Source organism: Lepidochelys kempii, chromosome 4 (assembly GCF_965140265.1).
Source record: "Lepidochelys kempii isolate rLepKem1 chromosome 4, rLepKem1.hap2, whole genome shotgun sequence".
Classification (NCBI taxonomy): domain Eukaryota; kingdom Metazoa; phylum Chordata; order Testudines; family Cheloniidae; genus Lepidochelys; species Lepidochelys kempii.
This window is the reverse complement of record NC_133259.1, coordinates 2,636,205-2,657,332: the sequence shown is the minus strand read 5'-3', so window position 1 is coordinate 2,657,332 and position 21,128 is coordinate 2,636,205.

Sequence of the window (21,128 nt, the reverse complement as noted above, 5' to 3'; positions counted from 1 at the left end):
AAAAGCATATCAAAATATTTGTGAGGAGCTGGAATAGGGGCTGCAGCCTGGCACACTCAAAGTATATGTGTGCCAGGGTTTCCCTCATGCCACAAAAGGGGCAGGTGTCTTAGATAGGGGTGAACCATGCCAAGTACATGCCCGTGCTCACAGCTCCATGAAGGAGCCACCAACTGATATCCCCGGCAGGCCTTGGGACCAAGGTAGAATATAGGCTGGCCCACCGGGGCTCCTCACCCTCCAAAGGTGGCAGGAGGTCCCGCCATTTTGTATTGGGGCGGGACACGAGGGTGAGGACGTGAAGGGTGTGGAGCACGAGTGTGTATAGATATTTCCTTGGTTAGGTCTGGAAGCAGATCAGTTGCAGCTTGTGCAGCTGGTTCATGGGGAAGGGGCGGGGGGGTGGGTCGGTTGGGTCCACGGGGCAGAGGCCCGATGAAAAGGTCCGGCAGGCCTGCGGTGGAGGGTGGGCATGGTGTGCCTTCGTGCAGGACCTGGTCGAGGTAAACCCGAGCAGTGGGCGGCAAAGCGGCCCTCACCTCCTGCAGTACACACCAGGGAGTACGAGGTCTGGAGAGCTCCATCTGCTGAGTGACCATCAGGGGATCCAGCCAGTCTCCCCCGTTGTAGTCCAGAAGATCTCCAACTCTGGTGACTTTTGCCAAGACCAACCTCTGGCGCACCGAGGGGGACTCTGCCACCTGCACCCGGAGCTGGAGGTTGTGTAGCAGAGGCTCCGTGAGGAGATCTGCCCCCTCGGTGGCCGCCACAGACCTGGTCATTGAAAGCAGTTTCCAGGTCCAGAGGAGGTGCCAGTAGAAGACCGGTAGCCCGGAGAGGTCTCGCAGAAGACCTCTCAGATGGAGATAAAGGAGCTGCCGGTCGTATCAGAGCCCTCGGAAGCAGTGCAGGAAGATGTGTGCCAGTACGCTCCACGCTGGACTATCTGCACCATAAAGGAGCCTCTGCAGGGCCTGGAGGTGGAAGACATGGACCTGAGTGTGCAGACACTTCAGGCCCTGCCCTCCCTCCTCCAGGGGTAGATGGAGAACCCCTGCAGGAACCCAGTGCTGTCCTGTCCAAAAGAACTCCAGAACTGATGTCTGGAGGTTGGCCAGGAAACCCGGGGCCGGGACCAGGGTGTTGAGCCGGTACCAGAGCATGGACAGGACTAGTTGGTTAAGCACCAGCACTCTCCCTTGAAGGGAGGGGCACTGGAGTAGTTCTGTCCATTTCCAGAGCTGGTCTAACACTCTGCCCTCTAAATCGTGCCAGTTCTCTGGCGGAGAGGGATGCATGGCAGAAAGGTAAACGCCGAGATAGAGCAGCAGACCCGTGCTCCACCGGATGGCCTGAAATGCAGGTGGGAGGGAACTCACCTGCCAGCCGTCCCCGACCACCAGGCCAGAGCTCTTGACCCAGTTGATCCGGGTGGAAGAGGCTGCCGAGTAGATCGCCTGGCAAGCTTCCACCCATGCCAAGTCACCTGGGTCCTGGACCATGCAGAGCACGTTGTCGGCATACGCCAACAGGACCAGCTGCAGCTCCAGCTCCCGCAGCACCAACACTGTTAACCTCCTGCAGAGGAGACAGAGGCTCAATCGCCAGAACATACAGCTGGCCCAAGAGGGGGCACCCCTGCTGTACTCGTTGCCTGAAGCTGACCAGTTAGGTCAGGGTCCAGTTAAGCCTGACCAGACACTCTGCGGAGGCATACCGCACCCGGAGAAAACCCACAAACTGGGGTCAGAAGCCAAATGCTTGCAGAGTGCTCAGGAGATACCCGTGGTCCACCCTGTCAAACGCCTTCTCCTGATCCAAGAACAGGAGGGCGAATGACAGACCATCCCTACACCTGAGTTCCAAAAGATCCCAGACCAGATATAGGTTGTTAAGAATGCTGCAGCCCAGGACAGTGTAGGTCTGGTCTGGGTGGACCACGTCTGCCAGCACGGACCCTAGCCACGACTTTTGCTACGACTTTGTACTCCGTGCTGAGGAGTGAGACGGGACGCCAATTTCGTAAATCATGGAGGTCCCCCTTCTTCTGCTCTGCAAAGACTCGGCTCAGACGGTGACTAGGTCTGGGCCAAGGACATCCCAGAACATGCGGTAGAACTCCACGGTCAGCCCGTCCATGCCCAGAGATTTATTGGTGAGCATGCGACGATGGGCTTCCAAGAACTCGGTGAGAGTGAGAGGCAATTCTAGCTGGTCTCGGTTGCCCATGCTGACTGTAGGGAGCTCCTCCCAGAGCACTCTGCAAGCATTTGGATCAGTTGCATCGGGGAGAAAAGGGTCGCGTAGAAGGCTCTCGCCCTCCCGCACATCTCCATGGGATCTGTGAGGGGGGTGCTGTCTTCTGACAGAAAGCAGGTGACGTGTTTGTTGGCCCCCGTCCTTTTCTCCAGGGTGTAGAAGAAGTGGGAGACGTCATCCATAACCCAAAGGAGACAGATGCGGGATCGAACAAAGGCGCCCCGGGTCTGATGATCTTCCAGGGCCCAGAGCTCCTCCCGCTTCTCCCGGCATGCTTCACAGAGGGGCAGATCCTCGGGGGTGGCGGCCAGACACCTCTCCAGCTCTAAGACCATGCAGTCCATCCTGAGGAGCAAGACGGGATGCCAATTTTGTAAATTGCGGAGGTCCCCCTTCTTCGGCAATAGGGGAGCAGCTGGAGCAGCAACGGCAGTGAGAGCCCAGGCCCTAGCAGCAGGAGTAGGAGCAGCAGCCCTCTCCCTCCTTCTCCCTCCAGGCCAGAGGGCTACAGGAGAGTGATAGAAGGCAGATATTTTATCCCCAGGTTAAGTAGGTCCCTTTTCCCTAGGTAAGGTAACAGGGAAGGTTCCAGAACAAGCAGGAACTTTCTGGAAACAATTAAGGCAGATAGGCTGATTAGAACACCTGCAGCCAATCAAGAAGCTGCTAGAATCAATTAAGGCAGGCTAATCAGGGCACCTGGGTTTAAAAAGGAGCTCACTTCAGTTTGTGGTGAGCGTGTGAGGAGCTGGGAGCAAGAGGTGCAAGAAGCTGAGAGTGAGAAGGAGTACTACTAGAAGACTGAGAAGTACAAGCATTATCAGACATCAGGAGAAAGGTCCTGTGGTGAGAATAAAGAATGTTTTGGGAGTAGGCCATGGGGAAGTAGCCCAGGGAGTTGTAGCTGTCGCACAGCTGTTACAGGAGCCACTGTAGACAGCTGCAATCCACAGGGCCCTGGGCTGGAAGCTGGAGTAGAGGGTGGGCCTGGGTTCCCCCCATCCCTCCATTCCCACAGCTCCCTACTTGATACCGGAGGAGTTGATCTGGACTGTGGGTTCCACCAGAGGGGAAGGTCTCCGGCCTGTTCCCCGATCCACTAGGTGCATCAGCAGAGACTGCGGGTATTGTTCTTCTTCCTTTTCCCCATGCTAGCCAGTGATGAGGCTAACTGAGTGAACGGCAGATTTCAGCCACGAAAGTGGCCAAACTGTGGGCTGCCGTGAACCTTTGAGGTGAGCAAATCCTCCAATAAGCACAGGACCCACCAAGGCAGAGGAGGAACTTTGTCACAGTATGGATGTTCCAGTGATGGTTGCCAATACAAAATCCTACAATGGAAGGATAGATTTAGAAATTTTGTTAAAAAGTACTTGGCATTGCCAACTCCATGAATTCAAAAATCATGCCCCAAAATTATTAGATTGTTTTAAAATCATGAGATTTTTAAATATAATAAATGTTGGGTTCTTTTTACTTGCCTTCTGGTTTTTGAGCCTTTAAGGGTCAGATTTTCCAGCTTTTCTCCACAACTACAGAGACTAGAAACTTAACCTTTCTAAAAATGAAAGCTGAGATTCTCACTTAATCACATGACTACAGGAGTCAGTGCTTTAAGAAAAACACTGGATATACTCAGGAGAGTTGGCAACACTGCACCCATAAAGCTTTATGGACCAACAAAGAACATCTGTCCCCATTTACTGAAACCATTTTTTTTCTTTATCTTAGTGATGGCATTTATGTGGTTTTGCCTGGAGAAATGTGCTACACACATCACTGATGAGTCACACTGTTCAGAGGTAGCGAATTGAGACTATTCACCTTTGTTGGGACAAGCAATGGCTAAAACGGTCTCTATTTCTGCTCTTTCACAGCTTCACATAAAGCAATAAGTGACCCCTTGAAAGGTGATGGGATCTCTTCCTGCTGTCTTACAAGACAGAACACCTGTGTGAGTCTGGTTTGATTAGCATGGGGTGCACACAGTTTGCCCTCACTAATCAGCCCTGGCAGGGGAGGGAGAATTGGATCTGGACCCCCCCCACACACACTTCTTTTTCTTTTAGCCTTAATCACAACAAAATGGGGTTTCCTCTTTGGGTCCTTGTTCGCCATTCCAGTCTGTCTTGAAGCAGTTCCTCAGAATTCTGCAGCTAATCGAATCCTTTTGTATAACATCCATCCAGCTAGCTTTGGGTTTGGGTCTTCCAATCCTTCTCTTACCCCCTATTTCTACATTTAGCACCCTGTTTCCTGTATACTCTTCCAATCTTCTTTTCACATGCTCAAACCACCTAAGCCTGGATTCTCCAGTTTTTCTATAATTGGTACCACCTTCACATTTCCCCTCATGGGATTAGACAGGTCTCAAAACACCCTTGGGAGGAATTGTGGTGAATATTATTATCCCCATTTTATAGATGAGGAAACTGAGTTACAGCATGATTAAGGGCTAGCTTATACATAAAAGTGTTACTGCTTTAACTACACTGAAGTGGTACAACAGTTCTAGTGTGGTTGTGGTTCTAGTGATAGAAAAGTGTTTTCCCCAGCATTGTTTAGTCCTGTATGGGAAGGGGAATAATTATGCTGGTGTAAGCAATAGAACTGAACCAGGGCTAGCCGTGGTGGGAAATTTGCGAGGGGAAAAGACTTGTGTAGACTAAGGCCTGAGGCTTGTGTGCACTATTGGGAGGGCCTATACAAGTGGGGAGGGTCCAAAAGCAGAAGGAGCTAAGGGCACATGCCTGGGGGTGGGGACCAGCACACAGGAGGCCAGAAATGGATTTAGCGCTCAGGGGATGCAGAGACTGTGAGAATCTGGTTGCAGGAAGGAATCAGTTGGGTGGGAGTCCTGCACATCACATAGGGCTGTCCCTTCATTTAAGTGCCTAAATGGGAGCTGAGCTCTTCTAAAAATCCAGCTCCACTTGTGGAAGCTGGGCACTGTTGAAGTTGTGGGCTACTTATTCTGCCTCTATTGCCCCTCCTTGGTGAGTAGATGATAAGCAGCACAGCTGGTCAAAAATTTTCTGACAATGTTTTTTTTTTTCAGAGGCGCTTGCCTTTTTGACCATGGACATCTTCAAGGTGATCCATTTTTTTTTCTTTTTCCAATGAAAAATTGGGAAATGAAATATTTCAGTTTTTTGTTGTTTTAAAATTTCATTTTCTGGGGGAAAATGTCTCACTTTCCTCCTCCCCCCACTTTTTCTAGGGTAAGAAAGTGAGAGAGATTCCTCCCCGCCATATCCAACATAGTGTTTCATCAAAACATCAAAAATGTAATGGAAAATTCTGAACAAAATGAAAACTATTAATTTCTTTCTAAGATTTTCACAAAATATACTTATCTTTTTCTGACCAACTTCAGCGAGCAGGTAGAAGCATATCTCCTCCTGCCAACCATGCACTTCCCTTCTGCATTTATAAATAGTAAATAGCCCTGTGCTGAAGTGTGCAAAGATCACTAAGCTTGATCAATCCATCGCTAGTTATTAACCATGCAAGATTAATTACCTTAAAACCCACAGATAAAATGAGTTCAACAACATTTACTGTACCATTCAGCCATTTACCCTTTCTTCATCAATCCCTTTAATGCTATCTGAATAACAATTGCAGCCTGGCTAATAAATGAAGAAGCTGAAATTTTCAAGCTGCTTCTATTAATGAATTAACTTTTCAGGTACTTATTAAAATGACAAATGAACAAGTTGGAAGATAATAAATCTATCTACAATATTAAAGAAGAGAAGGATTGGCTTCCAGCTGTTCCTTTAATTTCCATTTACCTCTATGGCGAGCATGCATTATATAGATCAGTCAGGGGAGAGAGGAGACTTTCCAAAAGTTTACATCACCAGTAGAGGGCACCACAGATGGCATTAGCTGCTTCCATTTCTGGCATTTGGAAGCTTTCATGATTTATTGCGGACAGTATATGCAGGAGCAGATCTTTCAAAAGAGTGTGTGGGTGTTTGCGCGAAGATCACCTGATGCCTTCGGGAAAATTTGGAAAAACATTCTAATTATAAATCAAAACTGCTTCCACAGGCAAATCACTTGTTAAAGATTGTGAAGGCCATTTAGTTGGACACATTCTTTGATTATTATTATTATTTGTATTGCAATAGCCCTTACAGCCCCAGCCAAGATCCAAGATGGGTGCTTTTGGAGGGAGTTGCACGCAAACTTCCTAGCAAGAAGTAAAGGAGTATTTGTGGCACCTTAGAGACTAACTAATTTATCTGAGCATAAGCTTTCGTGAGCTACAGCTCACTTCATCTGATGCATATAAGTGGATGGTTGGTGGATAAAAGTGGATAAATTGGTTAGTCTCTAAGGTGCCACAAGTCCTCCTTTTCTTTTTGCGAACACAGACTAACACGGCTGCTACTCTGAAACCTTTCCTAGCAAGAGAGAGTCTCCACCTCAAACAGTTTACAATCTAAATAGACAACGCAGGCAAAGAAAGGAAGTACCATTATTCTCATTTGACAGGCAGGAATATGAAGCTGAGTGGGTGAAATGCTGGAGACATTGAAGTCAATGGCAAAACTCACGTGAATTTCAACGGGGCCCAAATTTCACCAAGAGAGTTTTGGTGACTTGCTCAAGGTAATATAGCAAAGCTGTGCCAGAGCCATGTACCGACCCTACATCTCCTGAGTCCCTGTTCCGTGCCTTAACAATAAGTCTGTCTTCTCTCTCATGTTTATCTTCTCTTTTAGTTCACCTATCCCGGCTGCTTATTTTTCACCTTGCACACATTATTATACCACACAAATGAAGTAATTAATCAATCTCAACTTCACAATGCTCTAGTTGACGTCCTACTCTTTTCTATTATTATGATGAATTAATTGCATTGCAGGAGTGCCCCAAATATGCCAGGTGCTGCTGCACAGATACACCATTTTACAAGACAAGCAGCAGATCAATGGTGGGAGAGAGAAATAAACATACAGTCAGTATTAATTATTTAAAAAATAGCCACTGCCAGCTCTCACCAACTGCCACACTTCTCCCTTGTTGGGCTTAGATCATTGCTTTTCGGCATTGCAGTGGGACTAGGTCATCTGGAGAAGGGACTTAAAGCAGGAAAGGGCAGCAGCACTAAAATTTATGGACGTATTATGTGAGGAGGCCACCTAGACCAATCTGGATTTTAATAGAAATGATTCTGTGTATCAATGATGGTTATACATACATGACTCAGTAGGTTCTGCTCCTACGCCTAATAACATCAATGACAAAAGACTTAGGGATCAACCCTTGAGAGCAGAACTACAGAAAGGCAGTTTCCAGGAGTTTTCTTCAGGGCACCTGGTCTTAAGGATGCTTGAAAACCATCAAACCATCAGCCACACTGCATTTCTGTGAGAGAGACAATTTCCCACTTTCCTTTCTGTCATCTGGCTTACAATTAAGTACAGAAACAGAAAACCTTTAAATCCATATTTTGTGTGTGTGTACTTTGAGTGTAAGCTCTTAGGGGCAGGGATTGTCTTTTTGTTCTGTGTTTGTGCAGCGCCTAGCACAATGGGGTCCTGGGGAGGGCAATACAAATAGGTATACATATAATTTATTTGTATAGCTATCATGATTGTACACATATACACAGTCAAGCATAAAATATTCATTTCACACACTAGTTAGGGGAGATATTACTGAAATAACCAATCGACTTTATAACAGAAGTTATTGATTGATGAAAAGTTTTAAAGTCACTTTATATAGTGGCAAAGTAAGCTTTACAGAGATTCCCCTGAATGACAATGGTCAGGTTACAAAGCAGTTTGGTGTTGAAAGACTATAACCACGAAGGGTGAGGTAATACCACAATAACAATAAATTAATTACAGTTACAAAACAATGCAGGGAAAAGAGCGGACACTTCAACAGAAAGCTTCCTTGCTCAGAGCTAGGTCTCTAGGAAAACCACTGGGGTGATGATTCTTATTTGAGCACCAACTACCGTGCTTCTGCATTATCATCATGGCAAATCCTGAAAGGACATAGCCTCCTTGCAGATTGAGCATCACCTGGGTTGATGGCGACTATGTGCTCAAGTCAGTCTTGCAGGATGTTTAATCTATGTTTGTCATTAGCGAGTTTATCACACCACACGTTTTTGGCAGCTATGTGATTGCTGACCGGGTAGCAGAATTCCTTGTTAAACATGCTTCTTAATTCATTGGTCTTCCAGCTACTGGGCTTAGTGAGGTTTAAAATACAAAACTTGGCATGCCTACCGAGCAGCTGGGAGGTGTAATTCCCATCGTGTAGATGGCACACACAAGCTCTGCTTGAGCTAGCACCTAAAACCAGCAAGCGTGGCTGTGGCCGCAGAGGCAGCAGCTCAGGCTAGCCGTCCAAGGTACCTGCTCAGGGGATTGAGGAGTGGGGGAGTGTTGTATTTGGGCAACTAGCCCAAGCTGCTGCCCGTGCCACTGTGGTCACACTGCTATTTTTAGGTGCTAGCTCAAGCAGAGCTAATGCGTGTATGTCTATCTGAGCTAGGAATGACGCCTCCCAGCTGCTGTGTAGATGAACCCTCGGTCACCTTTGAGCTTCCCGGGACAGATCTTCAGCAGGAGTAAACTGTCAGAGATCCACAGCAGTCGATGCATCTAGGACATCTGACACCAGCTGAGAACCTTCGCTAATCCCCTGGCTAAATTAGAGCATCATGAAGACTGCTCTTACTTGGACCAGCTGCCAGTGGGTCGAAGAGGTGGATACCACAGCTGGGATCAGTGAGGGATTGGGAAACCGTGGTCATGCCCTTTACTCATCCATACCTTGCTTTAGCAGGGCATCTCTTTAGCAGGAAATTGACTTAACCGGTAGTGAGAGATAGCTGAAAGAAAGCATGCATGCCTAAGGCAATGAAAGACCATTCATCTTTCAGGTAACACATGATTTATGATGTCACATGAAATTGACAACTTAGCAAAGAGATCAATGAATTAATTAGTGAGTTAGGAGCTAAAGAATTTATCACTGTTTTAACATTTGGTTAGAGTGACATGACTTATTCACAAGTAACATAAATGCTCATTGAGAAGCTACATTCTATTATGTATGTGACTGGAAAAAATGAGGCAGAAATGTATTTTGCAGAGTACAGCCAATATACAATGTTAAACAGTCACTATTGTATAAAGATTTGCTTTTCAATGCTACTACAGTGCTGCACATTGAATCAATAGCTCCCTGTATAAATAACAGGACATTTCACTGCTAAGAAGGCTGTTCCTAATGATTATTACAATGTCAAATTCAGGATTAATAACATGCAGGGGCCAGTTACACACCAGATGTACTGTAAAATATTCTGAGATGAATATACTCAGTTTTCATGAGTTATTGACAATGACATGATATTAACAGATTCTAAAACGATGGAGGGCCAAATCCTTGGCCTTGTCAGGTGTGTAGCCACATTCAACTCACAGATGCTACTTATCTGAATAAAGTGAATATGATTTGATGCTGAATACATTCATTCTGCTCTGGGGATTGAGAGAAAAGTTACAAGGCTCAGTGAAAATGCTCTATTAACCATTTTTTCCATTTTACTTCCTCTTTGTTGTTTTAATATTACATTTAAAAGAATTACACCAAGGACTCCTGCCTTCAAGGAATGTCTTCCTATTAAGCAAAAGGGTCAGACGTAGCAGTAAACTAGAGCTGCTTATACAATTTTGAAAACCCATTTACTGTAAAACAATTCTGGCTTCTAGATCTTATTTCATTCTCTGCATTCATTCCCTCGCTTTTATTTTCTAGGACACTTACTTTATAAGGCCAACTTTATTTATTAAGGGCTCATCTGCTTCAGCTACTTATTCCCATAACTGAAGTCATAATACTATATTTTTGACATCATAATTATTTCCACAGCAACCAACTGCGATTTTGCAGATTGACCTCAAGTAGGGGAATAAGCAGCCGGACCAAATGAGCCCTTAAGAAACAATGATCCTGCCCTTGAAAACAGCGAATGAGGATGAATCACAGCACATAATATGATCTTTAAGCAGAATTATTAAAAGTAAATCCAGAATAGCTATGGAAGTCAACGGAGCTATTGCTGCATTTACACTGGTGTAACTGAGCAGGATTTGACCTAATTATGCCGAGATTCATGATTTCCCACAAAACAGCGGTGACAACTACGAACAGATTATGAAAACCCCTCCTTCCAGGAACTCTCCTTTAGCCACACGTGCTTCCAACAACCAGTCATTAATGATTCTGCAAGGGCAGGACTGTGAAAACCGGCACTTCAGAATGCGATTGGGGTGTATTTCTCAGCACAAGGCCCTACTTGCACTCCTTGTCATTGTAGCATGCCTTGGGTGGTGTTAGAAAAGGCACAAGGTTGAGTTACTTTAACAACCATGGAAATACAATAATCAATTTGAGATACATTGTCCAGAGTGTTTTTTTGATATAAGGAAATAGAATTTATCAGTAACATCAAGGAAAGCATTTATTGTAGTAGGCAAAAGCCAAGAGGAGGAAGGGGTTAATAAGCTTCCTTGGCAGGGAGAAAAAATATCTGCAGCCACCCTAAGGGATTAAGATACAACTGTCCACCCTGGAGGGAGGTTTCAGAGTAACAGCCGTGTTAGTCTGTATTTGCAAAAAGAAAAGGAGTACTTGTGGCACCTTAGAGACTAACAAATTTATTTGAGCATGAGCTTTCGTGAGTTACAGCTCACGGACGGTTGGCTGGGCCTTGGAAAGGAAGTGCTGGGGCAGGATTGAGGTCCCTGCTCCCGGAAAGCAGAACGCTCAGGCTGGACCAGAGGCAGAGAGGATGCTGCCAATATGCTTAGCACTGAACAGTGGAGGGAAATGGGCTCAGACCCAGGGGTGGTAAGTTTGTAGAAATTTTGGTGGTGCCCAGAACCCACCCCCCACCTGCCTAAGGCTCTGGGAAGGAGTTTGGGTGGGGGGAGGAGGTCTGGGGTGCAGGCTCTGGGAGGGAGTTTGGGGGCAGGAGAGGATGTGTGGGAAGGGGGTGGGGGTGCAGGCTCTGGGACGGAGTTTGGGTGCAGGCTGGCGAAAGGTGTGTGTGTGCAGGAGGGGGTGAGGGGTGCAGGCTCTGGGAGGGAGTTTGGCGGTGGGAGGGGGTGCGGAGGGAGGGGTTGCAGGACTGAGGGTTGTGGGGTGGGGCTGAGGGTTCATGATGCAGGAGGGGGCTCAGGGCTGGGGCAGAGGGTTAGGGTGTAGGGGGATGAGGGCTCTGGCTGGGGATGAGGGGTTTGGGAGGGGCTCAGGGCTGGAGAAGAGGGTTGGGGTGCGGGGGGGGTGAGGGCTCTGGCTGGGGGTGCAGGCTCTGGGGTGGGGCAAGGTTGGGGATGAGTTTGGGGTGCAGGCAGACTGCCCCAGAGCTGGGGCCAGAGAAGAGGACTCCCCTCAGCTCTCTCCGCGTTGGCAGCAGCAAGCTCTCGGGGAGGGCCCTTCCAAGCGCTGGCACCATACTTATCCCCGCTACTGTCACTGCACTTGCTCCTAGGACCCCCTCTCAGGTCCACGAAGCCCCCTCGCCTCCCCTGTGGTGGGTGCTGGGGGGGAGACAGCTGCCATCACATGTGCGCCTCCTCCCCTCCTGCTGCCCCTCACTGTAGCCTCACTGGGGGCGAGGGATGGGGCTGCCCCTTGTCCAGTGTGGGGCAGGAGCGGTGACTGCGGGTGGGGGGCCCCTGTGCTGGTGGAGGGTCCCGCTGGAAAATGAAAGGGTCTGAGGGGGAAGGGCAGGCTCAGGGTCAGGCTGGGGGCACTAGGACCCTGCAGTGGCAGTTGATGCCCGGAGCCAGCATGGAGCTGCAGGGGAGAGGCAGGGACCCTCTGGGGCCTTGGGGAGGTGTGCAGGGGCAGCAAGTGGGGGCTGGGGGACACTTGGAGGAGGTGCAGGGGGACGGCAGGAGGTGCTTTCTGGGAGTTAGCTCAAGACAGTTGCAGCTATAGAGCCAATCACAGGATTCTCTTTTACCTTCTCTTTTTTGTTTCCTTTACTCTGAGTCCCCCTTACTTCAGCAGGTATAAACTGATGGAACACCACTGGAGTCAGTGACACGGTGTTACTTTACACCAGCTGCGGATCATCTAGTCCTGAAAGAAGACTCTTGCACTTAGTTTATAGTAAAACATAACATGTCACCTTTAAATACAGTAGAATCTCAGAGTTACAAATAGTTATGAACTGACTGGTCAACCACATACCTCATTGGAACCAGAAGTACACAATCAGGCAGCAGCAGAGACAAAAGAAGAAGCAGCAGCAAATACAGAACAATACTGTGTTAAACATAAATGATTTGAAAAAAAGAAGGAAAGTTTAAAAGAGAGATTTGTCAAGGTAAGGAAAAGGTTTCTGTGCTTGTTTTATTTAAATTAAGATGGTTAAAGCAGCATTTTTCTTCTGCATAGTAAAGTTTTAAAGCTGTATGTCATAAATATAAAGGGAAGGGTAAACACCTTTAAATCCCTCCTGGCCAGAGGAAAAACCCTTTCATCTGTAAAGGGTTAAGAAGCTAAGATAACCTCGCTGGCACCTGACCAAAATGACCAATGACGAGACAAGATAGAACCATTGAATCATAGAATATCAGGGTTGGAAGGGACCTCAGGAGGTCATCTAGTCCAACCCCCTGCTCAAAGCAGGACCAATCCCCAATTAAATCATCCCAGCCAGGGCTTTGTCAAGCCTGACCTTAAAAACTTCTAAGGAAGGAGATTCTACCACCTCCCTAGGTAACGCATTCCAGTGTTTCACCACCCTCCTAGTGAAAAAGTTTTTCCTAATATCCAACCTAAACCTCCCCTACTGCAACTTGAGACCATTACTCCTTGTCCTGTCCTCTTCTACCACTGAGAATAGTCTAGAACCATCCTCTCTGGAACTACCTCTCAGGTAGTTGAAAGCAGCTATCAAATCCCCCCTCATTCTTCTCTTCTTTCAAAGCTCGGGGTGGGGGGGAGCAAAAACAAAGGGTTCTCTCTGTCTGTGTGTTGCTTTTGCCGGGACCAGAGCAGGAATGTAGGTCAGAACTCCTGTAAAGGGTTAATAAGCAATCTAGTTAGATATGTGTTAGATTCTGTTTTGTTTAAATGGCTGATAAAATAAGTTGTGCTGAATGGAATGGATATTCCTGTTTCTGTGTCTTTTGTAACTTAAGGTTTTGCCTAGAGGGATTCTCTATGTTTTGAATCTGATTACCCTGTAAGGTATTTACCATCCTGATTTTACAGAGGTGATTCTTTTACTTTTTCTTTAATTAAAATTCTTCTTTTAAGAACCTGATTGCTTTTTCATTTTTCTTAAGATCCAAGGGTTTGGGTCTGTGTTCACCTATGCAAATTGGTGAGGATTTTTATCAAGCCTTCCCCAGGAAAGGGGGTGTAGGGCTTGGGGGGATTTTGGGGGAGAAGAGGTTTCCAAGTGGTCTCTTTCCCTGTTATATTTGTTAGATGCTTGGTGGTGGCAGCAATAAAGTCCAGGGACAAAAGGTAAAATAGTTTGTACCTTGGGGAAGTTTTAACCTAAGCTGGTAAAAATAAGCTTAGGGGGTTTTTCATGCAGGTCCCCATATCTGTACCCTAGAGTTCAGAGTGGGGAAGGAACCTTGACACTGTATTAAACCAAGGTTTAGTTGTACACTTTTGAAAGAACCATAACATTTTGTTGAGAGTTACGAACATTTCAGAGTCACAAACAACCTCCATTCCTGAACTGTTTGTAACTCGGAGGTGCTACTGTGATTCTTGTCATGACTAGGAGAAGAATAGAACTTTAAAAATATCAGAAACCCCAACCTCTGTGTAAAAAGCCTACAGAGAAAAGAATATATATATAACAGAAACACCATCGAGAGAACACATGGAAAAGCACAGACTACTCCAGCCTCAATTTAGCAAAACTATATTGCTAACACTTGGGCCAAACCTCAGATAGTTCTGAGTTTGGCTCAGATTCATAGATTTGTAGATTTTAAGGCCAAAAGAGACCATTAGGTCATCAAGTCTAACCCCCTGCACATCACAGGCCATAATATTTCACCCAGTTACCACTATATGGATCCCAATAACTTTTATTGTCTAAAGCATCTCTTACAGAAAGGCATCCAGACATCATCTGAAGACAAGAGATGGCGAATCCACCACTTCCCTTAGTTATGGTTAATCAACCTCACTGTTAAAAATGGGTGCCTTATTTCTCATTTAAATTTCTCTACCTGTTACTTTATATTTGTGCACTGCCTAGTACAATAGTAACCTGAACTTAGTTGGACCCTGGGCATTACCAGAATAAATATAATAAATATTAATAATAGCTCTGAAATACACAATGTGCAGCAAACTGGCAAACAACAATCTTTCCCCTCAAATATCACTTTTGGGATTTATTCTAATGTGTGAAATTGTGATAGCATTTGAAAAGATCGCTCTCTGGAAATTATTGCAGGTGTCATCTTTGACCATTTCTTGCCTGCCAAAAAGAAAATCATAAAATAAAATACTACACATAAGCAACCAGAAGAATTATTAGGCTTGGTCTACAACAAAAGCAAATGTAACCAGTGGAGTTGACAAATTAAGCCAAGGATGCAAATGGTTCAACCTGAGTTGCAAATAAACTGTTTTCTGCTATTTGCAAAATTGACCCCGAGAACTAATTATGTAACCTGGGGGTAAATGTCAATAAATTCAGCTGCATTGAATACAGCCAGGAGGGAAATAAATTGCTGGGGTGCTAGCTGCACTCATCTGAATCTGAGGTCTCCGTCCACTACCAAGTGAGATGTCCACATTTATTGCACAGAGGAACCATGCATAATTGGTTTACCCAGATTTCATATTCGATAAAAACCCTGTGCCAAATTATTTCCATCTTTAATTACAAGCAGAATGGGGTGAAGCCCACTGCAGGTTTATTTCAGAGCCCTTTATTTTAGTAATTCTTGATGGATAAATCTTGATTTTCTCTATCCCAGCAGTCTCCAAAGAAGTTACTGTATTTCTTTTACCTCATTGTTTTAGATTGTCCAGCCTCACAAGATGGAGAGTTCAAATTCCTTGGAGGTTTTATTTAACATCACATCTCATCTCAGCACAGCTTCTCTCAGTGCCTGTGAAAAGTTGATCTGATTTGACTTTTGCCACCTTTTATTATTTCTGGGTGAAGAAATCCATGATCCTTCAAGCAGTTGTGTTGGTCAATCAACCAGGGTACCTCCTTCTTCCTTTCCTAGATTAGAAGGTGCTGCTGTGTTGCTAGTGAAAACACTTTTGGCAGGAGACACAACTCTGAGATCTTGCATGCTGAAAGTTATTAAAGTTCCCGTGGTACTTTGCATAAGAATGGGGCAATTACCAAACTCCAATTTGAGTAACAACATTCAGCCTAAATTTTAAACATGGATCTAAGCTTGTACTTGTGCCTGGAATTTTATTAAACCAACACAAATAAGTAAAAATCCAGCCACACCATTTCAGTTAAATACAGAATTAATTATTTCCTCATCCTAGGTACCAATTAAGCAAGGTGCTTAGGTATGAGCTTAACCTTAAATGTGTCATTAATTCATCTGACCTCAATGGAACTACTCATGTGCTTAAATCTAGGGATCCCTATAGTGTTGTTGTGTTCTGTTAATCATGTGATGCATTTCACCCCAGAGATGAAACATTTCAACTGTAGATTAGGCTCAATATAGGGGTAACTGAGTAAGATTCTCTGTCCTGAAAGGAGGTCAGACTCGTGGTTTAATAGTTCCTTCTGGGCTTAAAATCTATGAATGAAAAAAAATCTATGAATCTAGATAAAATGAGTCTCACATATAAGCCTCATAGTATTGCTGGAGCTGAGACAGCAGGAAATGGCTTATAATTTGTAAACTGGCTTTCAAAGCCCTTTGAGATACTTTCAGTTGAAAGCCTCATTGGAAAAGCAAATGATTATTAGAACTGGTAAATACTGAAAAAGATTTTCATTAATAGTCATTTGAACTTTGGCTACAGTCATGCCTTCGTGTTTTCCTTTCTGCTACCATTCGGGTGATTTGAGTTCTACCAGCACAAATACTCAGCAAAAGTAACTGTAATGCTTCCACATTTGAATATGTGCACAAAGCAATTTCTATTTCAATAAGTGTTGACACCAGAAACCTGATTGTGAATCAAGCTCATTCAATCAGAGAACCAAAACATTGCCATGTGATCAAGTCAGACTAAAGCAAGGGGCTCAGTTTCAGATTTCAAATAGCAACCTAGAGGATAGATGAAGTTTATGAAAAAAAGTTGTCAAATATTTTGAATAGAAAACAGATTTTAAGAAAACTGCAAATTTGCTGCCATACAAGCCACAGAAAAAAGATGTCAAGTATCAGAGGGGTAGCCGTGTTAGTCTGGATTTGCAGAAGCGGCAAAGAGTCCTGTGGCACCTTATAGACTAACAGACGTATTGGAGCATAAGCTTTCGTGGGTGAATAGCCACTTCGTCAGATGCATGTAGTGGAAATTTCCAAAGGCAGGTATAAATATGCAAGCAAGAATCAGGCTAGGGATAATGAGGATAGTTCAATCAGGGAGGATGAGACCCTCTTCTAGCAGTTGAGGTGTGAACACCGAGGGAGGAGAAACCGCTTTTGTAATTGGCTAGCCAGTCACAGTCCTTGTTTCATCCTGAGCTGCTGGTGTCAAATTTGCAAATAAATTGAAGCTCAGCAGTTTCTCTTTGAAGTCTGGTCCTGAAGTTTTTTTGCTGCAGGATGGCGACCTTTACATCTGCTATTGTGTGTCCAGGGAGGTTGAAGCAGTCTCCTACAGGTATTTGTATATTGCCATTCCTAATATCTGATTTGTGTCCATTTATCCTTTTATGTAAGGACTGTCCAGTTTGGCTGATGTACATAGCAGAGGGGCATTGCTGGCACATGATGGCATATATTACATCGGTGGACGTGCAGGTGAATGAACCGGTGATGGTGTGGCTGATCTGGTTAGGTCCTGTGATGGTGTCGCTGATGTAGGTATGTGGGCAGAGTTGGCATCAAGGTTTGTTGCATGGATTGGTTCCTGAGTTAGAGTTACTATGGTGTGGTGTGTAGTTGCTGGTGAGAATATGCTTCAGGTTGGCGGGTTGTCTGTGGGAGAGGACTGGCCTGCCTCCCAAGGCCTGTGAAAGTGAGGGATCGTTGTCCAGGGTGGGTTGTAGATCACTAATGATGTATTGGAGAGGTTTTAGCTGAGGACTGTATGTGATGGCCAGTGGAGTTCTATTGGTTTCTTTCTTGAGCTTGTCTTGCAGCAGGAGGTTTCTGGGTACACGTCTGGCTCTGTTGATCTGTTTCCTTATTTCCTCGTGTGGGTATTGTAGTTTTGAGAATGCTTGGTGAAGATCCCGTAGGTGTTGGTCTCTGTCTGAGGGGCTGGAGCAAATGCGGTTGTACGTCAGCGCTTGGCTGTAGACAATGGATTGTGTGGGGTATCCAGGATGGAAGCTGGAGGCATGAAGGTAGGCATAGTGGTCGGTGGGTGTTCAGAAAAGGGTGGTGTTAACGTGACCATCACTTATTTGCACCGTTGTGTCTAGGAAGTGGACCTCCTGTGTAGATTGGTCCAGGCTGAGGCTGATGGTGGGGTGGAAGCTATTGAAATTGTGGTGGAATTTTTCCAGGGTTTCCTTCCCATGGGTCCAGATGATGAAAGTGTCATCAATGTAGCATAGGTAGAGAAGGGGCGTGAGTGGATAAGAGCTGAGGAAGCATTGTTCCAGGTCAGCCATAAAAATGTTGGCATATTGTGGGGCCATGCAGGTGCCACTTGTCTGGAGGTATATATTGTCACCACATTTGAAATAATTGTGCATGAGGATAAAGTCACAGAGCTCAGCAACCAGTTGTGCTGTGGCATCATCAGGTATACTGTTCCTGACAGCTTGTATTCCATCTGTGTGTGTGGGATGTTTGTGTAGAGAGCCTCTGCATCCATGGTGGCTAGGATGGTGTTTGCTGGAAGATCACCAATGCATTGTAGTTTTCTCAGGAAATCAGTGGTGTCACGGAGATATCTGGGAGTGCTGGAGGCATAGGGTCTGAGTAGAGAGTCCACATATCCGGACAGTCCTTCTGTGAGAGTGCCAATGCCCGAGATGATGGGGTGTCCAGCTTTTCCGGGTTTGTGGATCTTAGGTAGTAGATGAAATAACCCCGGTCGGGGCTCTAAGGGTATGTTGATTTGTTCCTGTGTTAGTGTAGGGAGTGTCTTGAGTAGATGGTGCAGTTTCTTAGTGTATTCCTCAGTGGGATCTGAGGAAAGTGGCCTGTAGAATTTGGTATTGGAGAGTTGTCTGGCAGCCTCCTTTTGGTAGTCAGACCTGTTCATGATGACAACAGCACCTCCTTTATCAATCTCTTTGATTATGATGTCAGGGTTGTTTCTGAGGCTGTGGATGACATTGCGTTCTGCATGACTTAGGTTATGAGACAAGCAATGTTGTTTTTCCACTATTTCTGTCTGTGCACGTCAGCGGAAGCATCCTATGTATAGGTCCAGACTGTCATTTCAACCCTCAGGAGGAGTCCATGTGGAGTTCTTCTTCTTGTGCTGTTGGTGGGTGGGTATCTGTGTATCAGTGTGTTGTTCAGTGTTATCTTGAAAGTATTCTTTGAGTCGGAGACGGCAACAGTGGCGTATTAATGCCTAGGCTGACAAATTTGCAGGGGCGGCAAATTTATAATAGCAGTCAGAGGCTGCTTCCCCCGGTGCCAGTTTGCACCCTCCGCCCCCGGCCCCGCCCCAACTCGACCCCTTCCCCGGCCTCTCCCTACCCCTATTGGTCCCCTTCCCCAAATCCCCGCCCCAGCCCCGCCTCCTCTCCTGAGCGTGCTGCATTCCCCTCTCTTCCGCCTCCTTCATGAACCAGTTTTGCGCACAAGCACTGGCAGGAAGTAGGGAGACGCAGGATCTGGCGGCGTGCTCACGGGAGGAGGCAGAGGTGGAGCGGAGGTGGGCTGGGGCGGGGAGCTGGGAGGCGGGCGGCAATTATTTCAGTGCTTAGGGGAGGCAAAATCATTAATCCGCCACTGGACGGTGAAAGTACGCTTTCAGATCACTGCAGAAATGTATCACGTTTGTGGGGGTGGCGGGGCAGAAAGAGAGTCTTTGAGATAGGACAGACTCTTCTGCCAGGCTAAGTGTGTAGCTGGATAGATTGACGATACTGCTGGGTGAGTTAGGGGTACCACTGTTGTGGCCCCATGTGGCAGGTAGGATTTTAGACAGCTTACAGTCCTTTTTCCTTTGTAGAGAGGTGAAGTATGTAATGTAGATCTCCTGTCTTATTTTAGTAAAGTCCGTTTGTATGGAAGGTTGGTTATTTACGAGAGCCTCCAGTTGGAGAGTTCTTTTTGATGTTTTCCTGTTTGCTGTATAGGATGCTCATCAGGTGGTTCCACAGTTTCTTTGATAGTGTGTGGCATAATCTCTCACTGTGGTCTGTGCAGTATGTAGATAGCAATGGATTTTTCACCTTCAGTCCATTAGGCATGATGTCCATCTGTTTGCATTTGGAAAGGAAGATGATATCTGTCTGTACTTGTGCAAGTCTCTTCATGAGGTTGATGGATTTCCACTCCATATGGCTAAATGCAGTGCCTTGCATGGTGTCAAGTATCAGAGGTGTAGCCGTGTTAGTCTGGATCTGTAAAAGCGGCGTAGAGTCCTGTGGCACCTTATAGACTAACAGATGTTATCAAAAAGATGATACAGTATTTGAGTAAATTACACATTATGAATTATTCACTTGATTCTAGTCATCATAATTATTCCAAAGGAAAAACAAAATAAAACAATTTATTTTTTCAAAAAAACAGTCAAGGCTGCTAAGCGACAAGTGACTGATTACCTATCACAGTGTTACCAAAATATAAGCACCTAAAAGAAAGAAAAAGATTAGTTAAGGGCCTCATAAATCTCACACAGCTATTAAAATAATAAACACATTATTCTTAACAAATATAAATAAATGCATTTTTCATTATGACACACTTAAAATATGTATTTCTTTATTCTTAATAGCAATGTGTTTTATTATTGTGCAGGGAATGTAAAATTTATGATTCCCTGAATTTTATTCATTTCCCTGCTTTCAAGAGTTTGTGCTATGTAAATGATGTGATTGGTAACTACATTTGATGTCACTTAGCAAACTTCATTGATTATTTTTAATGTGGTTTCTTGGAATTTCCCATGGTTTTTTTCAACCCCAAGTTTTCCTTTTCTTGAGGTAAATGAATACACAGATTTTCAGAGGGTAAATAAACAGGATGGATGGGTGGCTCACCAGATTATAACATGGAAGGAGTCAGTAGCACCTGAGTCCTACCTTGTGCAATGCACACCTGCAAAAATTTAGGCACTGAGTGAGTTTAGGCACCCACGGGGTTCAGCAGCAGCTGAGCTGGGGTTTTGTGAATCCCAGGGGGGCCTGATTCTGGGATTTAGGTGCCTAAAGTAGCAGTTAGGCAGCTAAATCCTTCTGTGAATCTGGCCCACTGAGTATAACATTACATGTGTGTCTAAGTGTGGGACTCACAAAGTTACTTAAGTGCCTAACTTCCACTGAAACTGAAGAAGCCTAAATACTTTACTGAATCCCACACTAAGAATCTGAAGGGTGCGGAAACTAAGCTAGCCTTGAACACACATTCAGCAGAGCATAAACTCATGCCAAATTTCAATAAATAATGCTAAAAAAGTGTATAGCCAATTAAGCTTCAGCCCCAAGACTCAGACACTGATAGCCCAGTCAAGACTCTTCCCGCTAAGTCATGGACTCGATCTGT